We start from the raw sequence: 21,668 nt of genomic DNA on the forward strand, positions 1-21,668 counted from the left end.
ATAATAGCAACAGATTTAAGATAAGTGAGATAAAGTTTTTTTTCATTATTATTTACAAAGGCATAGCAGTAGTCATCGGTTCAGTGTTTAATTTGTGGTGGTGGTTTCCGGTGCTCAGCATTGGCTCTTATTTGACAGGGCCGGGGCTATAACAATTTTCTCCCATTGGCAGTTGGCCCGATAATTATTACAAATAAATGTACCTGTCTTCGTATGGCTGCTGGTATGTGTTCACAGACTGGCCCACCGAGGTCCAGGCATGATCAATGTGCATCATCATGTTAGTGATGTCAGCACGGCTGCCTGATATAAAGGCCTTCATCATTATTCTAGTCATTCTGATTGGATAATTGTAGCTGAGTTACGGCAAGGCAGGCTAGGACAGTGCAGGACAACATTTTTAGTAAGGCACAGCACATGAAGAGCAAAAGCGACACTTTTGCACTGCTTGAGCATTGTTTTTTTGATGCTCAGGTAGCACAATGTGCCGCACCATATTTACAAGGCCACACAAAGCCACTTTATGTGGCTTTTCCTGGCCTTGTAAATATGTGCCCCTTTCACGCTGAACACTGCGTGAAAGGGGCGTTCCATGGGTGTTGCTGTGGGTGTTCCCACGCAACACCCATGGAATCTTAAGAATTCCCAGATTTATTAGGAATCAAACCTGGGCATGTGTCAGAATCTTATGCCTCCCCAAGGGATGCTTTGGAGTGGCACAATGAGAAGAAATACTTTTATTTCTTCTGTTTTTTTTCCTCTTGCTATGCGAGCTGCATTCTGCAGCACACATAGAAAGATGAAAATACCAACAATTATTGTTTTTGTGCAGGAAGGAGTCAGTTCCTGCACAAAAACAATCATCCCCGCAATGCAGGCACCCTTGCAACATGACGCAAGGGTGTCTGTGTTGCCACATGGCTGCTGTTTGTGCCAGGGACATCTTAAGGATATGGGGGCCCTGGGCGAAACGTATTTTGGGGGCCCCTGTTTTGAACAACTTTGTATTTATGATCCAATTTCAGCTCTTTCATGGCCTCTGTGGCCAGGTCCAAATTCTAAATGTATGTACATCTAATATCTTGGGATAGTGATGTGTGTTTTCAATATTGAAATACAGCAGCAGCTCACAAATATTACTGTAAATAATCTCTGTAACACCCTCCCATTTCTCATATATAAGGTCCTGTTTTGATCTAAAAAACTTTTTATGGATGTTTGTGGTGATGTGTTTAGTTTGTAGAATCTCTGTATATTATGATGTCACCAAGAATGTTATCTCGAGCTGTCTTTGAATGGTAAAGCGTCAGTTGCCTCCTCTGCCTTTGCGGTGTTTGGGGCGGCTCTCTGTATCTCACAATAAACTTCTTCTTTGAACTGCAACCAGTGGCCTCCTACTTCAATTGGCGACAGGATGGGATACGTGTCTACACGTTGTATATCGAACTCTACCACCAAGCTGTAAGATCCGAATGTAATCTCTAACAAGACTTCAAAAATTCCCGTATCGTCTTGTTTCCTTTCGGCCTCGTGAGCGGAACAGAAGTGTCTCTGAGACTGCCAACTGTGAGTATTTTTTTTTTATACATACTCCGTGAGATTCGTACAGACAGAGAGCCGTGCCCGTGTTTTTATTTTCCCCGAGCCACCCCGATCTAAGGAATCGCACACCGCGGAGCAAAGCTGACTTGGGGATTTAAGGCTTCATAACGGAAAAGACATTTTAGTATATTTTAACGAAAAGTTAACAATTTACCTAGTCTCGAGGCGTAACCAGAAGACGCAAGCAGAATCCAATCCTCGAGCTACGTGAAGACAGCTGGAACGCAGCGCTGACACGCACAGCACTTCATACGCAGACAGCGTTCGTCATACGCAGGCAGCGTTTATCAAGTTGCCATAGCAACAGGATACAATTGGAGCTGAAACGCCGTGCTGGTTGCTTAGAAACCTGTAGAAAACTCGTTTCGTACTAACACAAACAGATGTTGTGTGTCATTCATTTTCGGAGTGAAAACTGGCACACACAGTTGCTGCAATTGCTAAAAAATTAAGGAACTCAATAAATCGTCTTTTCAAAAAAAAAAAGAACGTAATATTTACAAGGTTACAATACATATTTTTTTTTGTGCTGTTGTTGCTTCTTATAGTTTTTGATTACACCTAGGCAAAAATGGAGGAAGTTAAGTCTACACTGCCATCTTGTGGTCTATTTTGTTGAATTTTCATTTGCAACTATTCTCTACCATTTTTGTCATCCTTGTTGGCTTAGTTTCTAAGATGCAGAGTGTTATACCACCAGCGCCCTTCCTACAGGAACCTGGAGAACCACAACTTGAATGGAAGTTGTGGATCAGATCATTCAACGCATATTTAGGAGCTATCGATGGTCTAAGATATAGACCAGAAAGAAAAAAAAACCTGATGTACTATCACTTGGGCGTTGAAGGTCAAAATGTTTTTGATCACCTTCCACCTTTTGAGCCAGCTGAAGGAGCAGATCCAGATGAATTTGAATTGGCAGTTTTACAGTTGGACAAGTATTTTACTAAGACTAAAAACATTGTTGTTCACAGGTACAATTTTTTCACTAAAACACAAAAACCTAATGAAAGCATAAATACTTTCATCACGGCACTAAAAGTTTTAGCTGCGAAGTGTGAATTCGGAGAGTTCACATCTCAACTTGTTAGAGATCAACTGGTTGCGCGATGTCATTGCAAGAAAATACAACAGAGATTACTCGCCTGTAAAGATCCTACTTTGGATGAAGCCGTGGATATTGCAAAAAGCATCGAAAGATCAAAGGAGGATGCCAAACAACTTGAATCTGCTTTATCGAATGTTTCCATTTCTGGTGCTGTGTCAAGCAAACCTCCTCCTTTTCTTCCTTTTTCTTCTACTCCTTCTAGAGGGTTTGCCATATCAAGGGGAGGAAGAAATTTGAGATCATATAGAGGAGGAAGAACTTTCACAACTAATAGACAATACAACTACAGAGTGAATTGTTATAGATGTGGGTCTAATATGCATGTTTCATCATTTAGAAACTGTCCTGCTTTGGGTCAACAATGTGGTCAGTGCGGCAAAATGGGCCATTTTGCTAAAGTGTGTATGAGTGGGAACAGAAGAGGTGTAAGTTGTGTTCTTGATGATTCTAATGGACAATTGGAAGAACCATGCTCTGATGATATTGTTAATCAAGAGTATGTCGTTGTTGTCAGGAGTTGTTCGGAAAAGGGGACCACATCACATATTCCTGACCCTGAAGTTGACGTCTTGATTGATGGTAATGTTATTCAACTCCTGGTGGATACTGGAGCTCGTATAACGATCATTTCTCATGAGAAGTACATGAAATTTAAGTCCACTAAGAGCTTACTGCCTCCCGACATTCTTACGGTGGCTTTCGAAGGCAGTAGAATAGACTTAATTGGGTATTACTGGGCGACCATAAGTGTATTTGAGAAATCTATTAAGGGGAAAGTGTATGTAGCCAGGCGTGGGATTAATGTTCTGGGCCTTATTCATCAAGCCGAGTTTGGGCTCACTATCAAACCTGGTTTAGCCAATCCAGTTTTTATTGACAATAATCACTCTCTCTCTGATAAGAGTGTAAATTCTTTATCTGATTCTCGACCTGTTTCCTTCTGGGAACAAAAATATAGTACCATTTTTGAAAATCGCCTAGGGAAAATTACAAATTTTCAACATTTTATTAAGGTAAAAGAAAATGTTACTCCCATCAAGCATAAACTTAGAAATGTTCCATTATCAATTAGAGGTGATCTGTCAAAACATCTAGAGTCATTATGCAGTCAAGGCATTATTGAAAAAGTGGAATCTACCCTATGGCTTTCACCTATTGTTTTAGCCAAGAAGAGGTCCGGGGACTTGAGGATGTGCATTGACTTGAGGAGCCTTAATGAAGCCATTTGGGTAGATGGATTTCCCTTACCACGTATTGAAGATCTTATTGCTAAAGTAGGTTCCTCCTCATGGTACTCCAAACTTGATCTTAAGGCAGCCTACCACCAAGTTGAACTACATCCTCAGTCCCGACATCTCACGGCTTTTGTCACTCCAGATGGGGTATTTCAATTTTGTCGACTTCCCTTTGGGCTTGCTTCGGCTGCGGCCATATTCCAGAGACTAATGACTGAAATGTTTGAAAATAATCCTAACGTTGTTGTTTTTCAGGATGATATTTTAATATTTACTCAAACTGAAGATGAGCATGATTCTGTACTTGACCAGGTGTTTAGTGTTCTGGCAAATAGAGGAGTCACTTTACAAAAGGAGAAGTGCACGTTAAAAGTTAAAGAAATTGAATATTTGGGACATGTTATCTCTGAACATGGCATCAGACCCAGACCAGGTCTCATAAAAAGTATAATTGATGCTCCTCCTCCTCTGAATAAAGAACAACTCATGTCTTTTCTTGGATTATGCGAATTTTACTCCAAATTCCTGAAAGATTTTGCGAAGACAACAGAGTGTTTTAGAGTACTGTTAAAGAAAGGATCGACTTTCATTTGGTCTGAAGAATGTCAGAAAGGTTTTCAATCCATCAAAGATCAGATTGTGCAAGCTCCTGCTTTACAAGCCTTCGTTGAGGGTAAACTAACAGTGGTCACCGTTGATGCTTCCGAGTATGGTTTGGGTGCTGTTCTTTCTCAACGTTCTGGTGAAAAAGAGGATACTGTGGGTTTTGCTTCCAGGACGCTTCGTCCTGTTGAAAGAAAGTACTCGGTAATTGAAAAAGAACTTCTTGCTTGTGTTTGGAGCATCGAAAAATTTAAACAGTACGTGTGGGGCAGATCTTTCATTCTCAGAACAGACCATCGTCCTTTGGTTGACATTCTTTCAGGAAGAAAAATCAAGCGCACAACAGCCCGTCTAGCTCGCTTGTCTACAAAGTTATTGGAATACAGCTTTAATGTGGAATACATTCCTGGGGGGAAAAACTGCAGAGCAGATTGCCTGTCGAGACTCCCAGTTCCTGAAATGGATGACCAAGAATGGGAGACTGAAGTAGAAGAGTGTTTCATTGCAGCAATCAATAAGGGAGATTTATCTTTTGCAGAAGTCGACTGGGTCATGAAAATCAACGAAGATGCTATCCTCAAGGAAGTCATTTCCTTGATCAAGAAGGGTTGGCCAAAGGAAAAGTGTCTTCCTCTTGATCTTCAAACGTACTGGAAAGTTAATGATGAATTATCGGTAGAGGATGGGAAAGTTGTTAGAGGGGATAAACTTATTCCACCGTCCTGTTACCGAGAAAAAATCATTCTCGCTGCACATTCTGGTCATCTTGGTGCAACCATTACGAAGAGGAAGGTCAGAGATGATTTTTGGTGGCCCAGAATGGACACTCAAATTGAGGAGATAGTGAAACAGTGTTCACGATGCAACTCGAGTGACAAGGTGTTGGTACTTGAAGGTGCAGTGGATTCTCCTGTGCAATCTCCTAGCAGGGCTTGGCAAAAGTTGGGTATGGACTTTCTTGGGCCTTTTCACATTTTTCCTTCAAATTCAAAGTATTTTTTAGTTCTTATTGACCATTTATCTAGATGGGTAGAGGTTGAACCCATTTCAGTACCAGATTCCAAAAGTGTCATCAACTGTTTAGAAAATATCTTTCGTAGGGAAGGTTACCCGGAGGAAATTCTCACCGACAACGGTGTTCAGTTTGTTTCTCACGAAATGACTTCGTTTTTGGATTCTTGCAACATCAAACACACAAGAACCCCACTTTATCATCCTCAGAGTAATGGGAAGGCAGAAAGGTTCAACAGAGTAATAGTGGAATGTGTACAGGCTGCTTTTAGATCAAGATCATGTGTCTTTCAGGCTGTTAAGGATCTAGTTTGGTCTTACCGCATTTCACCCCATAGTGCAACTAATTTTTCACCTTTTGAAATGATGAGAGGTAGAAAAGCCTCTTCTCAGGTTTATCCTTTTTGGATGGTTAAATCATTTCATCTGGGTTGCAACATGAGGTGTATGTGGGATTCTGCGAGGAAAACCTCGAATGAAGTTTCTTCTAAATCTTGTAAATTTTCCTCAACTAGTAACACACACAAGCTCAATGTAGGAGACTGGGTTAGAATCAAGAATCCAGTGTCAGTGAGAAAAGGTTATTCAAAATTTCTTGACTCGTTACAAATTGTTGATATGCGTAAGAATGCTGTGAAATTGTCCAATGGGAATTGGTGGAGTACTTTGCGTGTTGCGAAGGATCCCTGTTTTTCCCATGAGGTCAGTAAAGTCAAACCCAAGGCTGTGGGGGAGGATAGTGTTAGGAAAAGTTCTAGGATTTGTGCTAGACCACGAAGGTTGCAAGATTATATGTAAATCCATTCAACTTGTGTTTATTTTGATTCTCATGTTCTTTGTCTCTCTTTTTCTCTTTTCCTTCTTACTTCCTAAGTCTTGTTAAAGGGGGGAGGTGTGGTGATGTGTTTAGTTTGTAGAATCTCTGTATATTATGATGTCACCAAGAATGTTATCTCGAGCTGTGTTTGAATGGTAAAGCGTCAGTTGCCTCCTCTGCCTTTGCGGTGTTTGGGGCGGCTCTCTGTATCTCACAATAAACTTCTTCTTTGAACTGCAACCAGTGGCCTCCTACTTCAATGTTGCATGAAAAGGGTATTTAAAACAATCTACTTAAGAATTATTGAAGGCCATCAGGGCAAGACTATCTGCAGAACATAACTGGCTCTATCAAGGAGGCCCCTGAAAGGCTGGGGCCCTGGGCCAAAGCCCACTTTGCCCATGCATTAAAACGCCTCTGGTTTGTGCAGCAGCGCAGGGGAGAAGTGCAGCAATGCCCCGTATCTTTCGATATGGTGCATTCCTGCCCTTTTCTTTTGACACAGGTAGCACAGCAGGAAGGCCTGCTGCTCTACCATGCCTCAAAAGTTTGTAAATGAGGCCCTGAAAGTGTATATGTACCTTTTACCGGCCTGGCTGCCTAGATCTGAAAATGGCTGGCTGCAATTCCACCTTTGTCGCTGTGCTTGTCACTCACCACCAACTCCAGTCAGACCAATTTGCCTCTTGGAGTGCTGCACAGGCTGTACTGCACTTAACTGCAAGCACCCTAACTGCTACATTACCACTGTGTGAGTTTGGCAAGGGCAACATTACAGGCATCAGCTGAGCAAAAGACACCAGCATGGCATTTGATGATTTGTGTGATCTTAGGCAAAACTAAAGACCATTGTCAGGACTGGGCTCTCGCAGCTTATTGTTGTGTGTGTGCTTGGTATACCGGTGGGTGAGCTGCTGAAAGTCTGAGGTACTCTTGGAACCTAGAGTCCAAACTGAGACGAGCTTGTACACCAGGTGAAGGCAAGGGAGGGACATAGCAGGATCTAATTCCTGGGCTAAGCAGCACCCTTTGAATTCCGGCAAATGTGGATGTTACTGGAAGCAAAGTGTAAGGAAGCCTGTGTCTGCCTGTTGTGAAGCGCCCCTCTGGTTGTCCATGTCAGGGTTCACACCATGTAAAACTACGAAAAATAGAATGTGGATCCTGCGTGTCACCCCTGCACCCCCATGAATTAAAGAAAAAGTGTTATCCTTTGATGCCATAATTATTATTTATGAATTGTAGAGTGTGAAAGTGGAGAATCTGGAGTCAATCCTAGCTTTCACACTTGACCAAATAGTGTGATCCTATGCAATTGCTTTATTCAATCGAGCGAGTTGCCTTTATGTTCATTTTCACTTTGAGAGCACCTTCGAAAACATGAGTTCAGAATGTGCGCTGCATAAACATCTCGCTTGTCTTTGACTTGTTAGCCTTATTTGCCTATGTTGCTCCAACAATTATTGTCTAGGCCACATAAAATGGTACATATCACTGGAGCCAATGACCCAAATGGGTGGAGCTAATGGAGTGTGTGGGTGAATCCAGGGAAGTGGGTGGTGGACACCTACGAAAAAATGTGGGCACCTGCACTTAACTATTTTACAAATTAAGCACTGAATTGAGTCCATTTCTTCAGGATATGTGCTTTCCTAAGTAGAATTTGAATCAGTTTACACTCCTGTCGAAGCTGGTAAAGGGAAACTGTGGTCGAATGTAGATCTATCTGAACAAAAAGGTGAAGCAGGTATTTTTGGTGTGTGAAAGCACATATCAATGTGTACAACTGAGATTTTATTTGGGCGGATCATTGTGTTCTTGCACATCAACAGCAAATGTGCATTGTTTTGTGACTAGGCTTCATTGAATCATGATGCACATTTTGTGATGTGAGTCTAGGGTGTCCTATATTTCAAGATGAAGAAAAAGACATATTTTCATTCTTCTCCTGGATTGCATATTAGTAAAAGAATTTCACGGTGTGAAGAGGGTGAGATTTTGCTTGCTGCAATCGAATTTTGTTAGCTAGCAAAAAGATTGCCTGTCTGTCTCACAAAGCCCTCTATTTCAAACCCCCCAGTTATCTAGTGCAAAAGCTGGGATTAACTGGAGGTGGTAGACCTTCAAGAAGTGCTAACTCTTTCCTCCTGAATTTACAGATCTTTTGCAAAAAGAGAATGTGTCACCGAGCTTTCTCTGGCTCTGCCCCGAAGATCTGGAACTCTGCCCCACTGGAAGTACGCAGAATCTCCTCCACGGCTGCTTTCAAATTGGAAGCTAAAAGATTCCTTATGAAAAAGTTCTTACCTTAAATGGGTTTGGATAGTCTTCTCTGAAGTACTGGACTTACAACGTTACGACCTGCGCTGGGTGCCACTCTTCTTTAACTTATCATTTGCACCCCTCCTAGTTCGCTATGTACTAGTTATTGTATTATTCTTTATAGACCCCTTTTGTTTGTAACTGTTCTGTTTGATATTATTATTTGATGCCGGTACTGCATTTATTACCCTCCTCCCTCCAATTGTAAAGCGCTCTGATATCCTTCGGGATCATGTTCGCGCTATATAAAACTTTATAAATAAATAAATAAATGCTCATAGGAGCATGAAAAATCCACTAATGTAACCCAATTATATGACGTGTTTTGCTTTGTTTATTAGTGCCCACCTACACATTGTAATGAGCATTGAGAGACACAGTTTGAGACTTGGGACAAAACACACCACTTGAACAACTAAAAATAGACATATAACATAATGTTCAAGCCTTAAGCAAATATTGAAGCATTGGAGTGGTTTGTGAAATGCAAACCTTGTTCACCATGGGAACTTTTTTCAAAGACTGCAATTAAATGTAGACTTTAGTAGTAGAACTATGCTTTAAAGTTGCATAAAATGTAGACTTTTCAGGCATTTAAAAGGTTTTCCATGCAACGCTGCACAAGTTGCAGCTTTCCAAGAATATCGCATGTTCAGGTTTTTACACATACAGAAATGTGGCAAGTCTATTTTACTGTAAACATAAGTGTAACACCTAAGTGCAATTAAACTTTTTTGTATGTTTCTCTATGTCAAAGATTTTTTAACATGGCAAACTCCTTCTCCCATAACCTAGGCAATTTTTGGTGTCCCTCCTCCTTTGCTGCATTGACAAGAGTAGGTCTCAGTCCATTGTTAGGGAGAGAAACTATCAGTACAAAACATGGAAATTACAAGAATCATGCAAGTTTCCCATTTGCAGATGTCCCTTCTTTGCAGAGCCCAGAGATGGCCACTATGAGCAGATTTACCCACACACAATTCTAGGCAGCATGAATTTTAAATATCAGAAAATTCATTTATGAGGGCACACTCAACCCTTCCTGATTCCTGTTAAAGTCAAGTGTGGAAATAGCTTAGTGAATTAGTGAACATGGCCTGAATGGCCGTAGAAGGCATCAGGCGTTTCCCCGGGAGGCTGGAAGGGTGGGGGCCCAACTTGCAGCAGTGGGGGCCTTTTTTTGTTACTGGTGGCCGGTTTTGCAGCTTGTCCGTCAAAGTTGCTAGGGCTGCTTTGGGTTTCCAGTCTGGCCCCGTTAGTGAATACGGCCTTCTATGGCTTCTTATAGCAGCTTTATCTGTAGTGTGCCTAATTTGTCCTTATTTTAAATGCTTTTAGTAGTTCCATGAAGTGTTTTTGTCAAGAAGCCCTGGTTTTGGCAAAAGGGGAATACCAGTGGCCCATTATCCAGGCACATACACACTTCTTAAAAGTAGGATTTACAAATGCCCAGAAAATGGTCTTGAATTCAGGGAAAACATGTAGAAATCAATGCGGCAACACTGATTTGAACATACTTTTGCACCTTAGAGTATGGAAACTTGCCATTGACCAAACTCGCCACCCGGTATCAGTAATACCTTAGGAGGTATTACCATGCCCTATTACCAGACCACTTTTAGTCGGGCCGTTTTAATATCACCATCAGTTTTTTAAATTAGTGTATGTTAATATCTTGTTATAACTAATAAAAAAAGGTACAATAAAAGTCCCATAACCTGTATAAGGCCATACCGTGCATGAGCATATAGACAATATGGCCATGAAAATGATACACAACCATTAACACTATGGCTCGAGCTGAGATGATCTAGAAGAAGAAATACAGAACAGATACAGCAATATAACTAAATGTTTCATAATACCTTGGAGATTGGATTCCAAGGTTTTGCTTCTGACTACTCAATAAAATTACATAATTTAAGCTGTAACATTGTTTTCAGAAGCCTTCTTCCAACAACACCATATATAAATTGGACTTGAAGTGCTCAGAATTAGCAAAGTCAAGTATAAAATAACTGCACTTGTTTTATGTTAAGTACCCAACTTAGTTAGACTAATTATGTATTTCTGCAGATGAAATCAATGTACTTTTTACATGCTTTTAACATATTGCGTTTTCTCATGAAAAACAGTCAGCTCTATTCAATCACCAGCCTGTTGATTAGATGTTAATGTCAAAATAAACCTGTGAAAAGGATGTCAGGTGATTATAAGACGATCTGTTCTAATCAAGTCTCTAGTCTGCGCAAGTGAAGAGCACTGCCTTTGAAACAGGCTGTTTTTTTTGTAAATAGGAAATGCATCCAACGGTGGCATGGAAGCAGATGTGCAAAGCAAGTTTTGAGAACGGTACGGAATGCACGGTAAAAAAAAAAGCAAAGACATCACATATTTTATTTACCTTAATTAACATTTTTGAATGTTAATTTATTGCATGTGTTTGTAGGTTGACTGAACTGGCGACAGAAGCGCTCCATTCATTTGCAGGAAGGGGAAGGATGTAGGAGGGGAGATTATCATTAAATCTTTAGCAAAGCGTGAGAAAGTAACTTGGCATGCACGCCTAGATAGCCATTTGCATTTCTGAGATGCCCAACTAAAGGGCTCATTTTTCAACTGTCCAGAACTATGTCCAACTTGATCATACAGCGTGCAAAGCTGAGTGTCTTGCCTATTGGTAGGCAGCATATTTCGGATTCCAGCATCCTGTGGTTTAGCAGGAACCAGGTGACTTCCAATCTCTGAAACACACATTGTGTTCCTCTTCAGCATTTGGAACAGGCAGTGCTTTATGTTTGCTGGTGGTTGCCTGTGGCGGCTCCAGAACTAATTTTTGAGGATTAAAACTTACTTTTCTTCATCAAGCTCTGAGCCGGAGCAAGAGAGATATGCGGATAAGTGAGAAGGAAGTTAGGGTGAAATATAGGAAAACAGAGACAGTAGGGAAAGCAATGATGAAAAAGAACCTGAAATAGTGAGATAAGGAGAGAGATAGTATAAAGTGGCGAAGGATAGACTAATCAGCCTTAATATGTGGCAAGCATGGCATTTGCCATTGCTGGAAGGGGCTTCCAAGTAAAACGATGGTACTTTGCACTTATTTATTTTTTTAGAAGGTAGAAAACAGTTGCACGCATGATGGCCTCATATAACAGAAAACTACACATTTTAGGGGACCATTTACTTTGAAGGGAGAAAAGCCTTTAGAGTTGCCTGCATTCTGGACGTGAACACAAACCTACATTGTACCTGACAACACACGATTCAAGCGACCCCTGTCAGCATTCATATCGCCATTGCATCAATCTGGTAACGTTACAATTGATTATGGAATGGGATGATGTGCAATTGCCGAGCACTATAAATGACAAAGTACATTCTATTCTTACTATGCAAAGGCACAAAAGCAGTCTTTTGAAAAAATAGGTGAAAGGCTAAATACGGTGTATTCCTGTCCTTTCTGCCTGCGCCGGTACCGTTTCGGCAGCCTAGCGCCAATGTCGGCATCCTTGAACAATGTTAGCACACATGGAAAGAGGAAAAAACTAGGAGAAATAAACATATTTCTCCTCGTTATGCCTCACCTCGGGAGGTGTACGAATTTGGTACTCCTCCAGATTTACATCACTTTGTAAATCTGGGGCAGTGTCAAATTCCATTGGTGTTGCTTGGGAAAACCCACTGCAACACCCAAAGAATACATCCCGGGAGCACAGTAAGGTGACGCACTGATGCGCTGCATCGCCTTACTCATGAAGGGTGGCTTTGCGTGGTTTCATAAATCTTTATGAGAGCCCTGCGTCATGCATGTACCACTTTACATGGTGCAAACGTTGTGCAGGACTCTCAAAAATAAACCCCTGTGTGTTTTGCTTCTCTGTGACATTCATTGTTACCTCACCTAGAAGTTTGGCCATTTGTACCTGTTATTCCTCACTGTGTATTTTGCTTCTCCGTGACCATCAGTGATACCTCACCTTGAAATGTGACCATGTGTACATGTGATTTTCCGGTATGCGATTTACCACTTTGTGACCACCAGTGTTACTTCATCTATAGGTCAGGCCATGTATATAATAGTCAACATCGTTTGTGTTTCTGTTAAAGGGTAAAACATGGTTCATTACCTTTCCCTTGTAATGAATGGTAAGGACATGATAGTAAACAGGCAATGGCACTGGATTGTGTTCAAGTAAAAGAAAGTATAATTGATCTGTCCAATGGGATGAACAGATTTCATTACCTTCTAGTTTTTTTTTTTGTTTCACTTGAATCCATGCAAGTTAATATTTCCTACCTGTAAGTTTACAGCAGATAAGCCTATATAACTTTGTATTCAAACAATACAGTTTCTTTCATTAGAATTCACACAAATTACATATTAATTTCGGACATATATTGAATTTGGAAGTTATATATGTAAAGCGTCGTAGCACATCCATTTTTAGGTGATCTTTTCATGTCAGTAAAATCGAGTTAAAAAGGAAAAAAGTTCTGGCCAGAAATATGCAAGTTTAAACCTTTCCTATACACCAAATGTAATCAACCAGCAAAGCTTTGCATTCTTAAATGCGAATGCCTCAATTAAAATTAGGAGGGCACTGAAAATCTTAAAATTTTTAGAGAAAGTTGTATATATGTGTAGAGTCCACTGGCAGAATGCCCTCCTTTATAGGGTTACTATGGTGGTGGGAATTCAGTCAGCTGATTGTATTCTATATTTGGAGTTTCCTCAGGAAATTAGAGTATTTTCAGTAGTCCCCAAACTCTAAATGAGGCCCATAGTCTTTGTAGCATTTGATATTCCACTGCATGCTGTGTGAAACTGGCATCTTTCTTTTCATTTGAATCTAACTTTCATGACATTAGGAAGGCAATGGCTGTTGGAAGCATATAAGTGTAAATCATTCCTAAATAACATATTTGATCTTTTATATAGAGCTCTGCTTCAATAATCGATAAGCCTTTGTTGCACTCTGTATTGCATACTAGGCTCTCTCAAGCTGCCAGTACTTATCGGAACCTACATTTCATAAAAAGCCTTCCGACAGGCATAGGTGGAAAGAGATCCTACAATTTTATGCTAGGAGTCCAATGAAAATTATAAGTTTAATAATGCTTTTTTAATTAGATATATGTAAATATATATAAATATATATGTGTTTTTTTAAAGAAGTGATGGAGCAGGTAAAGCAACATTTTGTATATCTCCTCTATTTTGCATGAAAATACTAATTACATAGCCTACTTATATTATAATTTGAATTAACTTTTGAAGTGTTATATTAATCAACTATTTGCACCTTTATTAAACACCAATTACACGTGGGACTTATTGCTATTTGCATGGCAGAATAACTCTAATAACTAAAACTTGTACACCTAATAATAATAGTATGTGTGGTAATAGGATATCGCATGATTTATGTTGCTTTTGTGATGTTTGCGTTCCTGTTTGGACCGAAGGGTGAGTTTTATTGCTTTGAATGTCGCTAAAAGTTGGAAAATACTAATATATAAATGGATTAGTGAGGGTTTAACATTAGATTCTTCATTTCTGTATATTAATTATTCTTATTGTGTCTGTTTTGCTTAAGTTGGCATTCGGCCTACCAAATTATGGCATCCAAAATGGAGTTCAGAAGTGGCCACCGTCTCGTGAGCACGATGCCTACTGCGCAGACTCGGATGGCTCTGTAGACATCCAGGCAACCTCAAGTCAGCACAGTGTTCCTGGTCAAGGATAGGAACATGGAGGACTGCCAAACTTCAGTCAGCAAAATCTGGTATAAATGAACAATAAAGACATACAAACAAAACTTTACAATGTTGCATGAGGATGACATGGACAGAGGAAGTGAACCAGCAAAATCCATGAGAACCCAGACTGATGTGAAAATCGGACGATCTTACAAAATTCATCAAATTGACCAATCATCTGCTTCCTTGGTCTAAGAATATTTCATGTTATCCCGAATTTCATTATAAAAAGGGTAGTAGAATAGGGAGGGATTGGCATTTCTGTGGTTTTCGATGACTGCACACCCCTATCAACCCCACAAGCGATGACAGATGCTTGCACGATACTTGGTCCTTTGGAGATCTTTGGGACTGTAACGTGCTGAGCATAGAACTGTCAGACTTTGAGCTATGGCCTGCTTATTGGGACAATTAAGCGGCTAAATTCGGTTATGCAGAGCCAAATGAATTAGGAAAAAATCCCGGTAGCAAGAATAGGTAAATATAATGTCATGCTATTTGTGCTAATTGAACAAAATTCTAAACTTTGACTGACCAAAATGCTAATATTAATTGCAAACAAAATTTAGATAAACAAATAATTGATTAACAGAAATTACGAGTTTGTGGTTTTTCAATGAAGAGATTAGAGGTTTCTGAGGCTTAAATGTGTTTTAGCTGGTTCTAAATAACCATCAACCAGCCCAACTAATTGGTCCATCGACCAAGTGGTGGAGTGCCTTGATGTTTAAGGTTAGGATCCTATAGGTGGTAATGCCAATGTATATTCTGTAAAATAACCTTTCTTTCCTATAGGTAATAAGGTGCACCCCCCCACTATTCCGGCGCATCCCTTCTCCTGTGTGCAGACCTGAGAGAGAGAGACGTGTTAGTGCTGGTGTTATGGTCCCCACCAATGACTGCGTGTGTGAATGAGCTAGTGTGACGGCGGGTCTGTGACGCAGGGAGGATAGTTGAAAGTTTTGCCCATTTTTCCCCGCTTTCTTGATGGATAAGAAGTACAATCGTTAGATTTGTTTAAATAAACATTAAATATATTTAATTTTTATTCTATTAATGTTATCATTTAATATATTTAATATTTACAATTTAAATGTATATATATATTTAAAAAACAATACTTTATGCATCGATAGTGACAGCCATAATTTTCCCCTAATATTTTTGTGCTTACTATTATAAGTATAGGGTGACAATATTTTTTACTTCAATATTTATGTCCCAATATTTTTGTAGCTCAATATTTATGGAAGCAATATTTTGTCAGTGAACCAAGGTTATGCTTATTTAAACCCTGGAAAGTTTTTCCATTACATGGCTCTTAAGTTTGAAGCTTAGCATTTCAACATCAATGCCCAGGGCATGTTTTCATAATTTTGCTTCTGGGCTATTAGTTGGCAGCCATAAACCAGGTAATCAGATTATTACCTGACGGAAACAGCTCATCTTCCTTTAGCCTCACAAATCTAATGACCCTCTTTTCACAAAGTTAATCATAGTTTTAATCTTTAGACTTCTAGACATTTTGATTAAATGATTCAAAGCAGATACTGCTGATACTGATTTTTTTTATGAGGTTACACTATGTTACCAAGAAATCTGATTGCCCGGAAATTTATGAACATCCATCTTTAACATTACCATCATCTTTTATGTTTTTTTTCAGTGCATTTGTTCAAGAAATACTGGAGCAACAAATCCAGAGAGCACTGAAGACCAGTAAATGTAGAACATTGTAGTTTTGAATCATTAACATAGGAGAGACCACAGATATGTGACTGTTCTAAATACGACTGCATAAACTTTCAAAACTCTGCCTGACAGAAATTCTTCGACTGAGAATGGTTACGTCTGCCTTGTTTAATTCTATCATTCATTGTGACACACTGGTATGTTTACCAATATGGTGCTCCTCCGAACCAATATAACAATTATGGCCCTTGAACATTTTCAGTGGAACTGTTTCCACGAAGTCATGAATGATGTAATATGTGAAGTCATCAGCAGTGCATTGCGGGGGCGTGAGTTATAGTTAGCTGAACTAACTATAACGGTGGAAATTCTCTGGTTTTGTACGAGTGAAATGTCCAACTAACTTTGACATCCCTGAAACCTATGTTTTTTTCAGTGAATTTCTAAGGTTTTTTAAATGCTAATTTTTAACTATAATGTCCCTGAACCCTATTGTTTTTTCAGTGAATTTCAAAGGTTTTTTAAATGCTAATTTCTAACTATGACATAGCAGTCACGTTTGCAGAGTGGTGGAGAAAGGTGAGCGTGGCCTCCAAACACCATTTAGCAATCCCACTGTGTGGGAGTTACTGGAGGTAACAGGTGGGGTAGTTAGCCCCCAACGTCAACCTTGGGGGCCAACTACCCCTTTTATTACCTCCAGTAAATCCCACACAGCAGGTTTGCTAACGTGTTATATCAGGCCCCACTCCCTACCTGCACCACTGTGCAAACATGCCCCCTTGTGCGCTGTAAGTTGGGGAATGAACTCCCCTTGAATACTGAGGGTCCCTGGAGGGCAACTAGCCCACCAGGTACCTCCAGTAAGCACCACAGAGCTGGGTTGCAGAGCAGTGTTCCGGAGCCATGCCCCTTTTAACACCACAATGCAAACAGGGTTTCTGGCGCATTGCTGCTCAGAGGATAAAGTCCACCTGTGAACTGAGGTCCTCAAGACACAAGAGGACTTCATCGCCCCACCACATATACATGTAAAAAAATCCTTCGCTGTTCCTCCATGGCGGGAGACTTCACGGCACCACAACCCTAGGTAATTTTCTACAGTGTTTTATTAGTGCACCATAGTAGAAAACAAAAGTAAAACGGCCAGTCTACGCATTTCGGTTATCCAGCTTTCTCCTGGACCATAGAGTCCCTTAGTCTAGAACGTCTCTTAAAGTGCTCAAGTGCTTGATCTCTCTTTGCTTTTTACTGCTATTCAGCAACTAGACTGTTAATCCCCATATACCAATGGTGGCAAAACTTGATCAACCATTTTTACCTTATCATTTGTGAAGTACAATAAAGGTTTTGTCGTACAGTACATTTATTTTATTTTTCAGTTTTCTCTGTTTTAGTGTGTTTTTTTCACATATCACTTGTAAAGTACATTAAGTGTCTTCAAATGTCAAAAAATGCAGGTGTGAACATTGTGTGTAAACAAACAGAAATTCAAAAGCATTTCTAAGGATGTCTATCAATCAATTTCAATGCAATTGGACAAATCAACACAAGTGTCCCTATTATCTTCATTATTGGACTCTCGGAGGTTGAATCACCAACGATAAATTGACTGCTGGTTTAGGATATATAAGTTAAAGTGCATGGAAATATTGTAAAAAAGTGACTAGTGTATATGTGCATTATGGGTAGCGATTTATCTTTCTGTATCAAGAAAAGTACATTGTAAATTTCAACCCAGGATGCCAGTGCATTTGGCTTCTCATACACAATCTCCCCCCCCCAAAAAGGGGTGAAAATATATATATATATATAAATCATTTGTGTGTTCATTTGATGTAGGTGACATTTTTCATTATTCCTTGCAACCCAGAGGAGGACCCAAGGTTAAAACAGTATGAATTGCTGTTGGTAAGCAACCTAGATTTCATATCTGTGTGTCAATTCATAGGCAATTATTCTATAAGTAAAGTGACTAGTGCATTAAAACGATTACAGTAGAGAACTAAGCCAATCAATTCTAAACCTAGGTCAGATTACATTTTTAACATTTCCTAAGATCACCAGTAGTCTAATTTGCGCTTTATCTGATTTCTAATGAGTTCAAATATATATTTTCCTGTAGATGTTCAATTTGTTGTAATATGCAGTCATTAATTCCAAAATTGGAATTGCTACAATTCAAGTCATATAAGGGACACTACCTTTTAAAAACTCTTTGTCAGGATTTCCCTGCCCCTATTCCATGAAAGACATTACTGTTCAAATTTTGGTACGTTCTTCAAAAAACAGTGTTAAAATACAGATACAGACATTTGACAAAGTTCAGGTTATAATTTGTACCTTTCGTCAGCTCTTTTCGACAAAATGTTTGTGAAGCTAGGGCTATCTGGAGCTATGCTTGGAAGCAAAAATTGACAAGTCAGTTGCCACTGCTAAGATCTTATAAATCAGGCCAATATGGATGCCTATAGATGTATGTAGAGTTCTACATCCAGATTATGCCCTTGGGGACTTTTGGTGCCTACAGCTAAGATGAGTCGTGATTCTGCTTGCCTTAGGTTCAGTGTCCTGTCACCGCCTCGTTCTTCTTGCTTCACAATTTTTATGCCAAAGTATTTCAAATGTTGGCTGTCATTGGAGTGGCAGTCATGAAAATGTTTGGCCATCGGGTAAGTGAAATCTTTGTTTTTGATGGCCCGTAGATGTTGTAAGATCCTCAGCTTCAATTTATTAATTCTTCTTCCAACATATAGTTTCTTCCAGCGGCATTGTAATATATATATCACAAACTTTGACTCACATGTGATATGATCTTGTATATGCTCAGTTTTGCCATTTTGAAGTTGATATGTTTTTTTGTTTAGGCCATTGACACAAGCTTTACATTTTAAGCATTTCCAGAAACCAGGAATGTTTAGCCAAGAGGACAAAGTTTGTTGTTTTACTGTTATGTGACTATGTGTTAAAATGTCACCCGGGAAAGCTGTTTTCCTGTAAGTTATGCTTGGGTATGTTGCCAATGTTTTTCGTAAGGTTTCTTTTGGCAAAAGTATCTTCCAGTTCCTCTGTGTGATTTCTCTCAACTATTTGTTTTGGTTGTTGAAATTATAATCAGCCGTCTTGTGGTTTCTTTACTTTGATTTTGTCCTAGATCATCTCAACGTGATGTTAAGAGATCTCTTCTCATTTTTAATTTAACTTTAGTCCTTGCAGAATCAATGACTTTCAATGGATAGCCCCTTTCAAGGAAGCGGTCGCTCATTCAATTTAATTGGACTTCCATCTCAGAGGCTTCGGAGCAGTTTCTTTTTGCCCTAAGCATCTCTCCATAGGGAATGCTCCATTTTAAATATTGTGGATGCCGGCTGTTGGCGTGGAGGATGCTGCTACACGAAGTTGGTTTCCTGTTCATCTTGGTACAGAGACTTTTGTTTTTGACGAAGACTTCCACATCCAAGAAGATGATGTTAGATTAACTGATAGTGGATGTGAAGGAAAATTGTGTTTATTATTACTCAAGGATTGAATGAAATTTTAAAAATCAATGCGATTTTCCTCCCATGTCACAAAGAGATCATCGAGTAATCTGGTCCAGACTTTGATGTTAGCAATGGGTTTTGTCTTCAGAATTTCAGTCTCCCATAATGCCATCACCAGATTGGCATAGGTGGGCGCAAAAGATATCCCCATTGCTATACCCGGCCTTTGATGGAAGAAGTCACCCTTGAAGAGAAATATGTTATGGTTGAGACAATACGTTAGCATGTCCACCAGCATCTCCAAGTGTTCTAGGTAACTTAGAGATCTCATATTCAAGAAGTGTTTAGCAGCAGCAATTCCATCTGTGTGGACAATCGAGGTATATAAAGATGTGACATCTATTGTTGCCAGAATAAAACCTTCTTTCCATGCAATTTTTTCAATTTTATGAAGGAAGTCCATCAAGTCCTTCAAATAGGAAGGTAAAGATGTGACATAGTTCATTAGAAAAACATCAATGAAGTGCAATGTTGTTTCGAGAAGGGAACCATTGGAGCTAACAATTGGTCTTCCTGGTGGATTATTGATTGACTTATGAACCTTCGGTAGAAAGTAAATAGTAGGGACGATAGGATGGTCGACTTTGAGGTACATGTATTCTTCATAGTCAATTAGGCCCTGATCTTTCCGTCCCAGCAGCATGAGATGGTATTCATGAGTCCAGGTCTCCATTGGGTTATCTTTTATTTTCTCATAGTGATCCACATTTCTCAGTTGTCTATTGGCCTCATTAGTATAGTGGTCAAGATTGTATACCAATATAATGCCGCCTTTGTCAGAGGCTTTAATTATGATCTGAGGATCATCTCTTAGTTCTTTTAGGGCTTTAGGCTCTCCAGATGTTTAATTCCAAGGTTGCTTATTTTTTTTCTTCTTGGTTGTGTGGTTATTCCGTATTGTGCGATCAATGTCCTCCACCATGATTTCTTGAAATAGATCGATTTTGTTACCAGGTGGGAGTTGTGGGCAAAAGGTATATTGTGCTCTTAGCCCACTATCGCCTCCTTTCAATGTGGCAATACCCATGTTATAGCAGAACTGTTTGTCTGATTCAAGAGATTGTTACAATTGCGCAGTTCCAGGTTCCTGGTCCATATCTAATTTATTTAGAGTTCTTAAGATGGGTATGTCCTTTTGACATAGAGGTGATGTTTCCATGCTTGCCACTCTTGCTGATGAGAGAGTTGGTGGTTTATTGTCAAAATGTTTTTTTGAGTTTGAGTTTGCGACAGAACTTATATAAGTCAATGCGGAAGTTTGGAATGTCGATGTCATTATTGGGACAGAAGGTGAGGCCTTTGTAAAGCATTTCAATCTGATCCGGACTTACGATTTTATCTGAGATGTTGATAACTAAGTCCTTCTGGATCAAGGATTTCTTTAGTTTTACTTGTTCTTTCCTCTTCCTTTTTTGGATTTTACTATGTTTTCCGCTTCTTCTGATTGTAGTTTGCTTTGTCCTCTCCCCCGTGTTATTCCTCTTCCTCTTCCTCTTTGCCACGTTATCATTTGGTCTAGTCACTTTTCCCCACAAAAATCCAGGTTAGATGCGCTTGGTTCTTCATCAGCAGAGCTTATATCAGAACTATCCACAGTTTCTGTTGTCTCATACCCAGCACATTTATCCATGACTGCTCTGTTTCTATATATATCATACTTTCTGGCGAATATATATATCCGCCCATTAGCATAGTCTAATCTAGCTCTGTTAAATTTGCTAGCTTTCTTTTTTCAACAAACTTTTCATGTTTGTTAATTTTTTTCTCCATTGTTTCTATCAAATCTTTATTTTCATCATTTGAGGGCTATTTGTCCAATTCTTCCTTCAGTTCCTTAATTTTGGCAAATATTTTCATCAATTTTCATTCTGCGTGTATGATCAAAGTTCTCATTAATTTAATGGAACAATCATTGGTGTCCGATTGACATTGTTTGATCAGGTCTGTGTCCAGGTGACTCAGAGTTGGCATTA

Source organism: Triturus cristatus, chromosome 3_2 (assembly GCF_964204655.1).
Source record: "Triturus cristatus chromosome 3_2, aTriCri1.1, whole genome shotgun sequence".
Taxonomy (NCBI): domain Eukaryota; kingdom Metazoa; phylum Chordata; class Amphibia; order Caudata; family Salamandridae; genus Triturus; species Triturus cristatus.